General features: G+C 46.2%; 1 protein-coding gene across 1 annotated transcript in view; it reads right to left on the bottom strand.

Annotated features, from left to right (window-relative positions):
* Positions 1 to 13121, bottom strand: part of Ano2 (anoctamin 2) — a gene marked incomplete at its 5' end in the record, with an annotated part of 300185 nt that overhangs the window by 44325 nt on the left and 242739 nt on the right. The gene's annotated exons all lie outside the window — the stretch shown is intronic.

Here is a 13121-nt window from a genome sequence, read left to right as displayed (position 1 = left end):
GAAAAAAGGTATGTAAGACCTCCACCTCACTCTTTCTATTGCCCCCCTCCTGACCTCCTAAGCAGTGGAGTCATTCTGAACTCACAAAGAAGAGCTTGGGGCCCCTGCCCTTGCTTGGTCCCAGGGAAGTTAGCCAGCCTTTATGTATATAATTCCCATAAAATTGTACTTGAACAAAAGTTTCAGGTCAAAGGCACTTAGAGTTGGTAGGGCATCTGAATTGATTTCTTTGTCTCCTCTATTTTTACCAAGAAGACGTTTATCTGTAAGATCTAGGGATGGCTGAGATGCCTCCTGATCATCCACTCAAATCATGAAAGGTCACCAAAGAAGACAAAGTGAAAAACATGGCTGAGCCTATGTCTCAAACCCACATGTCACAACCCAGGACATGTATTCTGTCATGTCCCTGCAGAGATGATGGTAAACATCTTTAGCAGGGCCTTCAGGAAATGGAGTGAAAACCCTTCTGGTGCCTTCAGTAGACTGGAGATGGTACTCCTGAGAGTAGTGTGTGGTGTGCTTTGATGGAGACTCCACAGACTGTGATAAATAAACTAGGTGAAAGAGGACATGGGGTGTTGTTAATCTATTTGTGTTGTTGAATAAAATATCATGAACTACCTAGGTTACAAAGCAACCAGAAAACTATTTCTTACAATGCTGGAAGCTTGGAAGGCAAGATCAAGGTAGACTCACTTCCTTTTCCTGACTCTCTCCTCATCCACAAGTCCTTGCATTCTTCAACACTCAGGTTCAAGCTCCTCCCAGAGGACCTGGTTTCTATTCCACGGAAAGCACCTCACTGCTGTGCCCCAGAATGCTGGGAGAGCTAGTCATCTCCTGGGGCCTCTTTTATAAATTCACTTATAAAAGCACCGCCTCATGACCTAAACCATCTCTTCTCAAATGTCCCACATTCTAACACGGTCACCTTGGTGATTAGGATTTGTGCTGGATGGTCTTATGTCAACTTGACACAAGTTTAAGCCATCTGGGGAGGGGGCCTCATTTAAAATCTCTCCATAAGATCAGATAGTAGGCAAGGCTTTCTTCATTTGTGTTTGGTGGAGGAGGGCCCAGCCCATGATGGGTGGGCCTATAAGGAAGCAGTACGAGCAAGCCATGATGAGCAAGTTACAGTGAGCAAGCAGCACTCCTGCAAGGCCTCTGCATTAGTTCCTGCCTCCAGGTTCCTGCCCTGCTTGAGTTCCTATTCTCACTTCCTTTGGCGATGAACTGTGACATGGAAGCATAATAAACCCTTTTCTCCCCAACTTGCTTTTTGGTTGTGGTAATTCATTCAGCAATAGAAGCTCAACAAAGACAGAATTTCAGTAGATTAATTTGAGTGTGTGGGTGGGTGGGGAGGGTGGCAAATAATAGAATGGTAGCACATGGCCATACTCTTCAGGGCTACCCCTGCATCATGTAAAGTGGTAGGTATAAAAATATGCTGAGCCCAGGGCACAGTGCCAGGACCACACACAGGATACATCCCATTTGTGTACATACAGCCTGTATAGGAAGAGTTGAACTGAGATCCTGCTCTCTCCTCTGGGGTGTGCCCCTCCCTGACCTTCTCCTCATGTACAAGCCCTTGAATTCTTCAACACTCAGGCTCAATCTCCTCCCAGAATTTTCCCAGATGTCTTGAGTTGGTGCCATTTTTCCTGTTTTCTTATATGGACTTGATACCTTCCTGTATTAACTACCTATATCTGTAGTCTTTCAAATTTAACAACAGTATGGCTGTCGCTTGATTGTCCACGCATACTTAGCAGATCTGCAAGCATCAAAAGATGGGAACAGGTAGTTTGTGAGGACACATGGTAAGATGGGATTGTGGGAAAGAAAAAGGAGGAAAGATGTGAATAATTCTGTCCCTAACAGGTTGATGTTTGTAGTGATGTGAATGAGAATAGCTCTATAGACTCCTAAGTTTGAATGTATGGTTCCTAGTCAGTGAAATTATGGAAGGAATAGGAGGTATGCCCTTGCTGGAGGAGGTGCATCACTAGGAAAGGGCTTTGGGGTTTCAAAAGCCCACATTAGGCCCAGTCGCTCTTTCTCTACCTTGACAGATTGCTGTGCATCAGAATGCAAAACTCCCAGTTACTGCCAGGCAGTGTTGGTACACGCCTTTAACCCCGGCACTTGGGAGGCAGAGGCAGGTGGATCTCTGTGAGTTCAAGGGCAGCCTGGTCTACAGAGAGAGTACCAGGACAGCCAAGGCTACATGGAGAAATTGTCTTGAAAAACCAAAATTAAAACCAAAACCAAAGAACCAAAAAAACAAAAAACCCCAAACCCTCCCAGCTAATGCTTCTGTGCCATGCCTGTCTGCAGTAGAACAGCTTAGGAGTCATGGAGGTTTATAACATCTTCATGGAGCGTGCTCTGGACATGTTCAATCTGACAAATGCAGGGGACATACAACTATGAGAACAAGAAGGCCTGAGACACTGGTTTGCTATTGTTTGTAGATGGTGGGTCCCCAAAAGTTTCTTGTGTTGAAGGTACATCTCCTGACTGGTGGTCATTAAGGGATTACTGCATCTCGAGGGCACAAGCTTCATACATAAGTAATATATGGACCAGTTCATACTGGATGGACTATCATGGGGTGGGCTTAGTTGAAGGTGATCGCTGGAGACATGTCCTTGAAGGACACATTTCACTCAGCCCTTTCTTGTCTGTCTCTGTCATAGGTGAGTTTGGTTCCTCGGTACACATATCAAAAAGCTGAGTTTGGTGCCAAGATCCAATAAGCCTAGTACAGGCAGGTGAATCCTAGGAGCTCACTGGCCAACCAGTCTAGCCAATCAGTGAGCCTCAGGTTCACTGAGAAACCTTACCTCAAAATACAAGGTTTAATTTAACAACCTCAAAATATAAGAATAATTGAGGAACACATGACACTCCTCCCATGCTCCCTCTATGTATACCTACTTCCACTTGCACACAGATTGGGAGGGCAGGGGAAAACACCATGGATTTGCCCTCAGGGATGGTGTGCGATGTAACTGAATCCAAGACATAGAGACATATGGAGAGTGTCTGTCTGTATCCAGTGTTCAAATAAAAAGATGGAAGCAAGGCACGGATAGTGGGGAAGAAAAAGGAAGGGATGGGAACGAGGAGGAAGAAAGGGGTAGACGGGAGGGAGGAAAAAGCAGGTGGGGTGGAGAACGGGAAGAACAAGTTTGTTGACACAATGGATTTTTCTCTTAAGAGAAGAAAGAAATGGTACTTGAGCCCCTGCCCAGTGTGCCTGCAGCATTCAATCCAAAGGTGACTTGCCCTCAACTCCTCTCTTTCAAATAGTTTTGGGGAAGAAAATTAAAACAAATGTCACCTAAAAACAAGTAATGAGAGCAAAGGGTCTAAGAATTTGGAATGCTTATCTTGTGACTGTAGAAGAGGGTTAGGATGAGGTAAGGAGGGACACGTGTCTTTAATTTCCTTTTGTAATCCCCTTTTGAACTGACTATGCTCGGATCTCTCCATCCCTACAGGAATTTCCTCTACGTTTTCTGGGAAAAAAAAATAAAAATAAAAAAGGAATCTCGGGTTTTCAGAGCTCTTCGCTCCAGCTAGGAATGGGTAGTTCTCTTTCTCCACACCGACAAGTCCTGAGCTTGGCGGTTATTTATTGGTTTTATTTTTAAAAGCAGCCTGCACTAGGCTTTTAGGGCTGTGCACCACCATAAATAATGGGCATTTTCAATAAACAGTTCAAATCTACTCGATGGGCCACTAAATCACTTGGGTTCCCACCTTGGGAAGCCCTGTGGCCACAGGGAGCATTTGTGTAAGCTTTCTAGGGAGGGAAGGACTCTGGGAAGCTCAGAACAAGGGAGACAAAGGGTCTGGGGAAGGGCTAGGAGATAATGCCGGGTACTGTGGTTGGGCTTTTGAGTCTTTCAGAAGCCCACACAAGGAGCTTCACCTGTCTGTCACAAAGACAGACAACTGTGTGCCAGAAAATAGGAAACTTGGATCCTCAGAGTTCACCCTGGTGATCCACTCCCAAGACTCTGCTATGATCTGAATCTGGGCCTCCTGAGAAAGCAGTCCAAATGAAGTGTCTTTGGATCCTGCCACTATGGAGACTTAAAGGACCATCCAATGTTGACTGGGCAAGGAGGAAGGCTAGCCATAATCCCATCCCCTTGAGAGGGCTGTTGAAAGTGGATTAGAGGCCACCTGTAGGGGTCACCTGTTCTCAACCCACAGGAGCAGAGGACTACAGGACTTCATCTAGAACCAGGAGGGGACTATCCGACAGCATCCAAACACAGTGTCCTTACCTGCCCCTCCCCCTCGTTCTTAAGTGTCAACCTCTGCTGCCTTGTGTCACTAAAACACATGAGTGCTAATGACCCAGCTGTAAGCTGCCTTGGAAGATAATTAGTGTGAAAGCCCAAGTTAGTCCCAGGGGGCCAACTTAGAACTCTGAGTCCCCAGAGCTCCCTCCTAATCATATGGAAACATCACAGCCAGCAAGAAGATGCCTGGCACAGTCTTGGGAAAGCTGCTTCTTGTAGCTGGTCTCCCCAGCAGCCCAGCCAGCAGAGGCATCAAGATGGCAATAAAACAAAAACAGGATGATGCCTCCGTATGTTTCAGCTGGGCCAGGCCTGCGGGTTCAGAAGCATGGACGGTCTAAACGTGTGTGGCTTGTTCTAGAAGTGCCTCTCTGCCTCTCCCCCAGGGTGGCTGAGCTTTTTCTGATAGCCTGAGCAGCCCTGCATATGGGTAGGTAGCAGGTAGGTGGGGGACTGGCTGAATCTCAGTGTACATAGTGTTTGTTGCCTTGCCATGGGAAGAGAATCACCTCCAGCTGGGTAATCAGGCAGCCAACAGACTGGCTAAGGGAACCCTGATGGTGGCAAGGTCTCACCTGTGGTCCAGTGGAGGAGAAAAAGAAGGACACCCTCAAAAAGTGCAGCATCTCTCCTGTCCCACAACGTGGAGGGGCTTCTCTGTTATGCTAACTTGCACTTTGGAGAGGCCAGGCCACTGTTTGTCTATGTGGTAAAGCAGAGAGACTGGGAGCAAGGATTGTCACACCCTAGGATCCCCCCACTTAAGGAATGCCGGGAACATGGCCTCATAGGAGCTACCCTGGGTGGGCTGTAATTATGACGGGGTGTGATTCTCTAGACATGTGGGGAAACAGTTCAGGAAGCAGTTCAGAACTCCCTGTGCTCTGTGCCAGGAATCACACCTATGGCTACTTGTGTACCAGGTAAGCGCCCAGCTACATTCCCAACACTCTTTTTTCTTTTCTTTTTTCCTCTTTTGTTTTTGTTTGTATGCTTGTTTTGTTTTTCAAGACAGGATTTCTCCGTGTGGCGCTGACTCTCCTAGAAGCCACTCAGGAAACAAGGCTGGCCTCGAACTCGGGATTCAAGTGTGCACTACCATTACCACCATGCTCCTTGTCACTTTTCATTTGAGATAATGTGTCATTAAGTTGCCCAACTTGTCCCTGAACTTATGATCCTCCTGCCTCAGCCTCCCAAGTGCTAGGATTACAGGCCTGGGCCTGGCCCAGGGGTGGATGGGGGGGTGAGGTGGGGTATCTCTGGCTAATAGGAGAGATTTGGGCTTCATTGGTTCCGTGGGAAATGAAGAAGTATTGGTGGACCAGCTCCATTTGTAGGGAGTAACTGTGGGGTTGTTTGTCAGACGGTCACAGAAGAAAACAAAACAAAATAAAAATGAATGCAGGAAAGGGATTTTAGGAAGGGTTTGAGGGGCTGGGAAGTGAAAAAAATCAGAAAGTGTTTCATACGTACACACTTATGAAATCATCAAAAAAAAAACAGATTTAATTAATAATTCTTAAAAGAAAGTCCCAAAGACACAAATGAGATTGTCATTCTGGCTGTCATTTGTGTCTCTGCATGCACATATAATCTCCTGAGACCCCCAAACAATGCGCCACTGTCTGCTTTGGCAACATAAAGGCAATGACAGGAACCCAGAAAGGCTCCCCAGACTGCATGTCAGGTACATTCTTGGGAAGGGGCTGGTCGTACAAAGGAAGTGAATCGCAGAACAACTACACTGCAGGAAAGATGCTTCAAAAGAATGGAGGGATGGTGTTATCTGAAGTGCTGTATGGGTATGTACACCCCAGCGAAAGAGCTGTGGCCCTGGGACTCACACACATCCAGCTGCAAGTGCTGTCAGTGGGACCGGGCACAAAGAGACAAAGAAGCTACAGACACATGTGCTGCGGTCCGTGCGCATAGTATGACAGTCCCAGCAGCAGCTCAGCCCACACTTAATCCATCACTTCTAGAGAGGCTGGTGATGAAGACTAGATCGTGCGGAGAATTGAGAAGAGGTTTCGAAGAACAACACAAAATGAACTGAATCAATTTCTTATGAAGAAGAATTTAGTTATTCAGTGTGTGTGTGTGTGTGTGTGTGTGTGTGTGTGTGTGTGTGTGTGAGTTACAGAAGGGTGTGAGCCACCTGACATGAGTGCCCAGACCAAATGTCGGTCCTCTGGAAGAGAAGCAAGCAGTTTTAACTGCAGAGCCATCTCCCTTTTTAAATTTTGAAAACGTTTGCGTGTGTATCCATGTGTCTGTTACATGTGGGTGTGTGGGTACATGCACCATGCGCATGCATGTGGGAGCCAGAGGAGGTTGTCAGGTGTCCTCTATTGCTCTTTCTCTTCTTCCCTTGAGACAGGATCCCTCGCTGAGCCAGGGGCTTACTGTTTCAGATAACATAGTGTGACTGTTTGAACAATGGCCCCTATAGGTCCATATATTTGGATTCATGGTTGCCAGGGAATGGAACAGCTTGGGAAGCAGTAGGAGGTGGGCTTATTGGAGAAGGTGTGTCTCTGGGAATGGGCTTTGAGGTTTCAAAAGCTCACAGTAGCCCCTGATCCCCTCTCTCTGCTTACTGCCTGCAGATCAGGGTATAGAACTCTCAGCTAGCGCTCTGACTCCATGCCTGTCTTCTTCCCACCATGATGATCATGATCGGACCCTCTGAAACTGTAAGTAGCCCTAGAATGAAATGTTTCCATTTACTAGTTGCTTACTGGTCTCCTCTCAGCGACAGAACAGTAGCAAGGACACAAGGCTTGCCAGTGACTTCCAGGCTCTGCTTGTTTATGTCTCCTGGTGCTGGAGTTACAGGCACATGCTGCCTGCCATTCCTCATTTTCACGTGGGCGCCTGGGATTTGAACTCAGTGCCTCCTGGCTGCACAGCAAGTGCTTTTATTGGCTAAGCCCCTCTCTCCCAGACTCATTTGTCAACTCCAATAGAACTTGAGGAAGCTACTGAGAGCAGCTGTTTTGTAACTATTTTAAAAATTATTCTGTTTGTGGATTTTTATGGTTTGAGTTTGAAATGTCCCTCACAGGCCCCTGTGGTTGAACAATTGGCCCTCAATTTCTAGTGGTCTTTGGAAGGTTGCAGAACCTTTGGGATGAGAAGCATGGCTGCTGGAGGCAAGCAGCTAGGGGATGGCCTTTGAGCATTACAGCCGCATCCTACTTCTAGTGTAGCCTGCATCCTGATCCATCAAGATGGATCACATACACCTGTCCATGCCATGTACCATACCTTTCCCACCAGGATGAACAGAAACTGGAAGCCAGAATAAGCTGTTTCTCGACTAACCTGACCATCAGATATTTTTGCTACTTCAAGATGTTATGTGAATCTAATAAAATTTGGATCTCTAATATGACTAAGCCTAAGCTCCTCAGACACTCGAGTTTTTCAACATTTTTGCTTATATACAATTCATCCTTTGAACCTAATTAAGTTGAGGACTAAAGTTTGAAACAAAGGTCAACCAGGTTCTTTGTCTAATAAGAGAAATATAAATAAATACATAAATAAATAAATGGGGAAATTAAGACTCCCTACACTGTTGGGTTGGGGTTAAATATACACATGTTCTCCATTTGGGATGGTCCATCTGGTGATATTTAATCTCCACAAATGGTAAAAGCCATACTCAGAAGCAACCGTACTTTGGATTTCGACCTTTTCCTGGGTTAAGGATTTGCAGTCAGCGAGGCCGTGGACCCCGAGAAGAGAAGGGCCATCTTCCTTTTCCTTGCAGTAAGTTTCCATTTTCCCCAAAGGAGGCCCCTGCCTTCGCCTGCAGGAGTTTTTCTTTCCTCATTTCCCCACTAGGAAAATGGGGCTTGGGATCCATCTACCCCAACCAGCATTTGTATGAATCTGTGTCCTGAGACTGAGGAACCCATTGCAGCTGTTTCTGTACCCATGCACCAAGACAGAGGATCCTAGCAGCAGCTGTTTCCAACCCCAGGACCAGAAAGTGCACATTGATGCCTTGGGACTAACAGAGGGGAGGAAGGACATCACTGTAGGAACCTAAAAACACCCAGACCCTGTTAGAGTCAGACTCCTGGCCCCAGAGTTTCATCTCTACCCAGGGATCTAACACTTGCTAACAAACTTCTCTACCATTTTCTTCTAGTTATTTTCCTGTCTTTTAATTCTTTACTTGGAGGGAGAAAGGAACAATCAGACAACATCAGAAAAAGCTGGCCAGTGGCCGTGAGCCACAGCCAGCCACATAATCACCACAGGAGCCAACTGACACTGCATGGCATGCTATGTTTGATGTTCCTTAGGTTGGGTACATTAAATTCCTTTCCAACTCACAGTATTTTCAACATATAACCAGTTTACTGAGCTACAGGCCCATCATAAATTGAGAACATCTGTTCTGCTATAATGAAAGTGCTTACAACTGCAGTACAGGGTAAGCTCTGTGGTGGGTGGGTGTGCACACGTGCACATAGGCATGCCTACACATTAATGGGCTTGCCCACTCAAATGTCTGAACTTCTTCAGCATCTCCTTAAAATCAAAGAAAGAACCAACTGGTAAATAATGTGGGAAGCTGTAGTGTGGGAAGCTGTTGGGTAACAACTTTCTCGAATTCAATCATTCCCTCTCAGGAAGCTCCTGAAACTTACAAGATTCACAAAGCCCTTCCTCAAGGTTACACACACACACACACACACACACACACACACACACACACACACACACACACCTGCATGTACACATTAACAATTGCTGGGAGGATAACGGAAGAGACCGCCATACTGCTGCAATGGAGCTCTAGGGATATGGCTTTCATGAGTCATCACCCATGCTAGGATGGTCATGTGACTGCCTTTGGGCCACTCTTACTCTTATAAGCAATCCCTCACAGGTACCTTGTAAATAGCTCCAATAAGCTTACTGGTTCATGAAACTAGACATTGGTGGAATATTTCCTTTGGTCTGTGCCTGTGCCATATATGGTAGAAATGAACATTTTGTTCATGTCTCCTCAAGAAGTATAGGACAGAAGACAGGCAGGATGACGAATACCTATATACTTGGGAGGCTGAGGCAGGATTGTGAACTGGAAGCCAACATGTGCTATACAGTGAGTTCACGTCCAGCCCAGGCTACATAGTGAGACCCTGTCTCAAAGAACCAAAACAAAAGCCAACAACAGCCACCAGCACCACCAACAAAAGACTATGAGCTTACTAGTGCCTGGAATGGGGTATGGAAGGCAGTACTCTATGAGACTTGGGTTTTTGTTCCTTTCCTTTTGTCCCATCTGAGCCCTGCTCTATCTAGGGTCACTGGGACAGTGACACTCAGATATGGGCCACAGCATCATTTGTTCAAACAACTTGCAAGCATAGTCCCTTTTTTAAGAATTGGAGACACAGATTTGACCGGGTTATGCTGGTTCCTGTGCCCCAAATAAGGCCAGCTTTGCAAGGGAGACAGGTAGAGGACTTACAAAGTTCTGCACATGAGCAGTTTGCACTTGGTTTTGAAAAGAAGAGAAAAAAAATAGAGGAACAGAGTTGAAGTCAGAGACATCTTATAAAGCCAGTGGAGGCCATCATGATCAGTCTAGAACCTAAAACCAGCCTGCCTCTCCCCATAGCCTCTGATCAGCTGATCCCAAAACTGGCCTAAGGACACCACCACCTTCTAGGCCAAGCCAGACCTGTGCTTATGCTGATGTTGAGTTACAGTGGTCAAGAACACTAGACATCTTTACTATGAAATGTATGGGCTCAGAAGTGTCTTTGCCTCAAAGACCCTGGGTCCTTATCCCAGAGAGAAGCAAGCTTGAAGCTCGCCAGCTGGGCTTCTCTTGTCCCCAAGCCTCTTACAAGCCTTATCCATGTGCTGTTTATGCATGTGACACGAGTCCGGATGTCCTGGCCAGTTCTTATTTGCTTCTTCCCCTAGGATCCAGACCCTTTCTCCATACCTATCACCTATTGTCCCTCTATGGAAAAATATATCTCTGAAGATTAAGACAGACCCTATGCCTCTTCTCACTGGAACCCCATTGTTCATATATGCCAAACCTGGATATACATGTAGTCCAATGAGCCATAGATGGCCAGGTGCACTCTCAGATAAGGCTCCCAAGCTCTAGACATTTCTCTACATACTCTTAGATTCTGCTCAGCCCTTCCTTCACCAGGGACATGAGATCGCCAGAGTCTGACTTTTTGCCTTCTTATTTCCTTCCTTCCTTCCTTCCTTCCTTCCTTCCTTTCTTTCTTCCTGTGCACAAGCCATTATCATTACAGCTAGAGAGGCAACTGCAGCTTTTATTTACAATCTCTGAGTTGATCACTTTTAAGGCATTTAACAAAATTTGTCTTTTGTCATAAATATTATGGTAAGCGTAGTCTTCAGACAGGCCCGATTGGTCTCCCATCACACAGGCTGTAGTGAATTCTCAGGAACTTCTTAGGGTTGTTTGTACCAGCTGTTTGCACCTGGCAATCAAAGTGCATAGTCACAACCTCCCCAGCTATCAGGAGATCTGGGGCAGGAAGCCAGATGGGACACTAAACCCAGCATAATAACGGCTGGGCAAGCTCATAAGCTTGGCACATTTGTCATTCCATTAAAGTGGCATTATCAACACCTCTGTGTCCCCACACGATCTGGGGGAACCTCTGAAGCCACACCTCTAGCTATGGGTATACTAGGTACCTGCATTGTGTGAGCATCTCTGCTAGTGTCTTTTCTTCGCCATTGAGGAAACCTGAGGTCTTGCTTTCCTTGTTGCATCTGTCCATCTATATCCTTTCAGGGCAACTTTATGTTTTCCATATCCACCTCAGAACTTACTGGAAGCCTTTTTATGTACAAGCACACAGCAGCCTCTGTTGTGGCTGGCAGTCTGCTTACCCTGTAGGTGAATGATGGATACAGGAGAGGGTGCATTTCACCAACTGTGGCATCTGCATATGTATGCTAAGATCACCATGAGCAGGCACTGGGTAAAAGACTCAAGAAGCACTGCCCTCAAGGGCCTTGCAACCCCCCTGGAGCAAGTATAACAACAGACCTGTCCTAACAGAAGGGTTTCTAATGCTAATCGATAGTATGGTGGGGTAGGGGTGAGCCTGGCTCTGTGACATAATACCTGGCAGAAGCAATTTAAAATGGGAGAAGGGTTTATTTTGGCTTATAGTTTCAGAGCTCTCAGTTGGACCTCAGAACAGTGTCTCCCATCCTCGCAGCAGCCAGGTAGCACAAAGAATGCCTATGTCAGCTGCCTCTCTGTTTTCCCCTTCATCCCACCCATGCCCCCTGTCTGTGGCATAGTGCTGCTCACCCAATGGCTCTTCCTCCTTGTTTAGTTCTCACAGACATACCTGGCAGTATGCTTTATTATTCTGCCAGTCACTTTTTAACCCAACCAAGTGGCAATCGAGATCAACAGCTACTCAATTGTACGTGTATGTTAACTATTTCCTCTTTAAACTTGTTCAAGCTAGTGAACTTCATACAGAATCGATGGTGACACGTCTGCCAGGGGACCCCCCCAACCCTCATTTTCTCCTGACATAGTGTCCTCCCTGGTCTCTATCAGTCTGGGTCCTTGAGTGACTGTGTGGAGCAAACATGCTATGTGAGCCAGAACATGTGAAAGATGTTAAACAAATAGAATTTAAAGGTGAATGTGTTACCTCTCCATAGCTCAGGCTAATGTAAACTCATTGGGATAGAAACAATGGGGTACATGGTCAACATATAAGGAACTTTCCATTTACAGCTACTCCTAATTGTAGCCATGGGTTTTCTGTTGCATCTTTCCATCCCTCCTCCCTAAGTCCTTGTTGGGTGTTGCTCCCCTTCTCATTCATGTCACAGTTAAAGCACGATCAGCTGGGTAGGAATTTTCCTGAACTCCTAGGTCCAAAGTACATGGCCTCAAGCCACTCTGTACCACAATGTATATTTTTTATACTCCATGCAGTGTTTTACTTATTGTCTATTGTCCTCTTGTTTCAGGACAGGTATAATGACATCAGGAATGTACAGGAGACTTGCCAACTGCTGTGTTGTCAGAATCATGACTGGTACAAAGCTGCACAAATACTTGATGGGTGAACAGGTGAGTGAAAGATTGAGAAGGCAGGAAAAATCACTGAGGGTGGGCTTGTCCAGGCAAGGGTCTGGGAGGAGGTAGTCTTTTGAGGCCAGACCAAGGGTGGGAGAACACAGGGTAGCCCAGAGTGACCATGAGTTGAGCAAATTGGCTGGTGTAGGATACAAATGAGAAGAAGGTAGATGAGAACCTCAAACACTGTCCCGTGTGTTACCTAAGGGTAAAGGACAGCCCTCCAATACTGGTAGAGGTGAAAGGAAAGCCAAGGACAGAATCAACAACTGTGACAACAGTTCAGAAGGGTGATGATCCAGGAACCGAAGTGGAATGATGGATTGATACAACTTTGTCTGGCAAAGTTCCCTGCTGCTCAATAGTCTAGGACAGGAGGGAGAGGAAGCCAAGTCCCGAACTCAAATGCTTTGTCTGCTGGAGCCCCCAACTCAGTGTTTTCTACTGCACAGCAGTGCCTTTCTGAGCCTTCTGGGACAGTTGAGAACAACAGCCAGCTCAATATCCCAGTGAACTCATTCCTGAGTGGAGACCATTGCATAGCAGATGGTGACAAACTTAGACCAAAACAGCACAGGTGTCTGCATTTTCATGGTAGAATCTGTGTTTGAACCTTAGCAAAGTGGAAATGCACTTCGCTGTTGGCCATA

The sequence above is a fragment of the Phodopus roborovskii genome, unplaced genomic scaffold (assembly GCF_943737965.1).
Source record: "Phodopus roborovskii unplaced genomic scaffold, PHOROB, whole genome shotgun sequence".
Taxonomy (NCBI): domain Eukaryota; kingdom Metazoa; phylum Chordata; class Mammalia; order Rodentia; family Cricetidae; genus Phodopus; species Phodopus roborovskii.
Note: the sequence above shows the minus strand (reverse complement) of the source record. Positions and strands in the feature narration are given on the sequence as shown.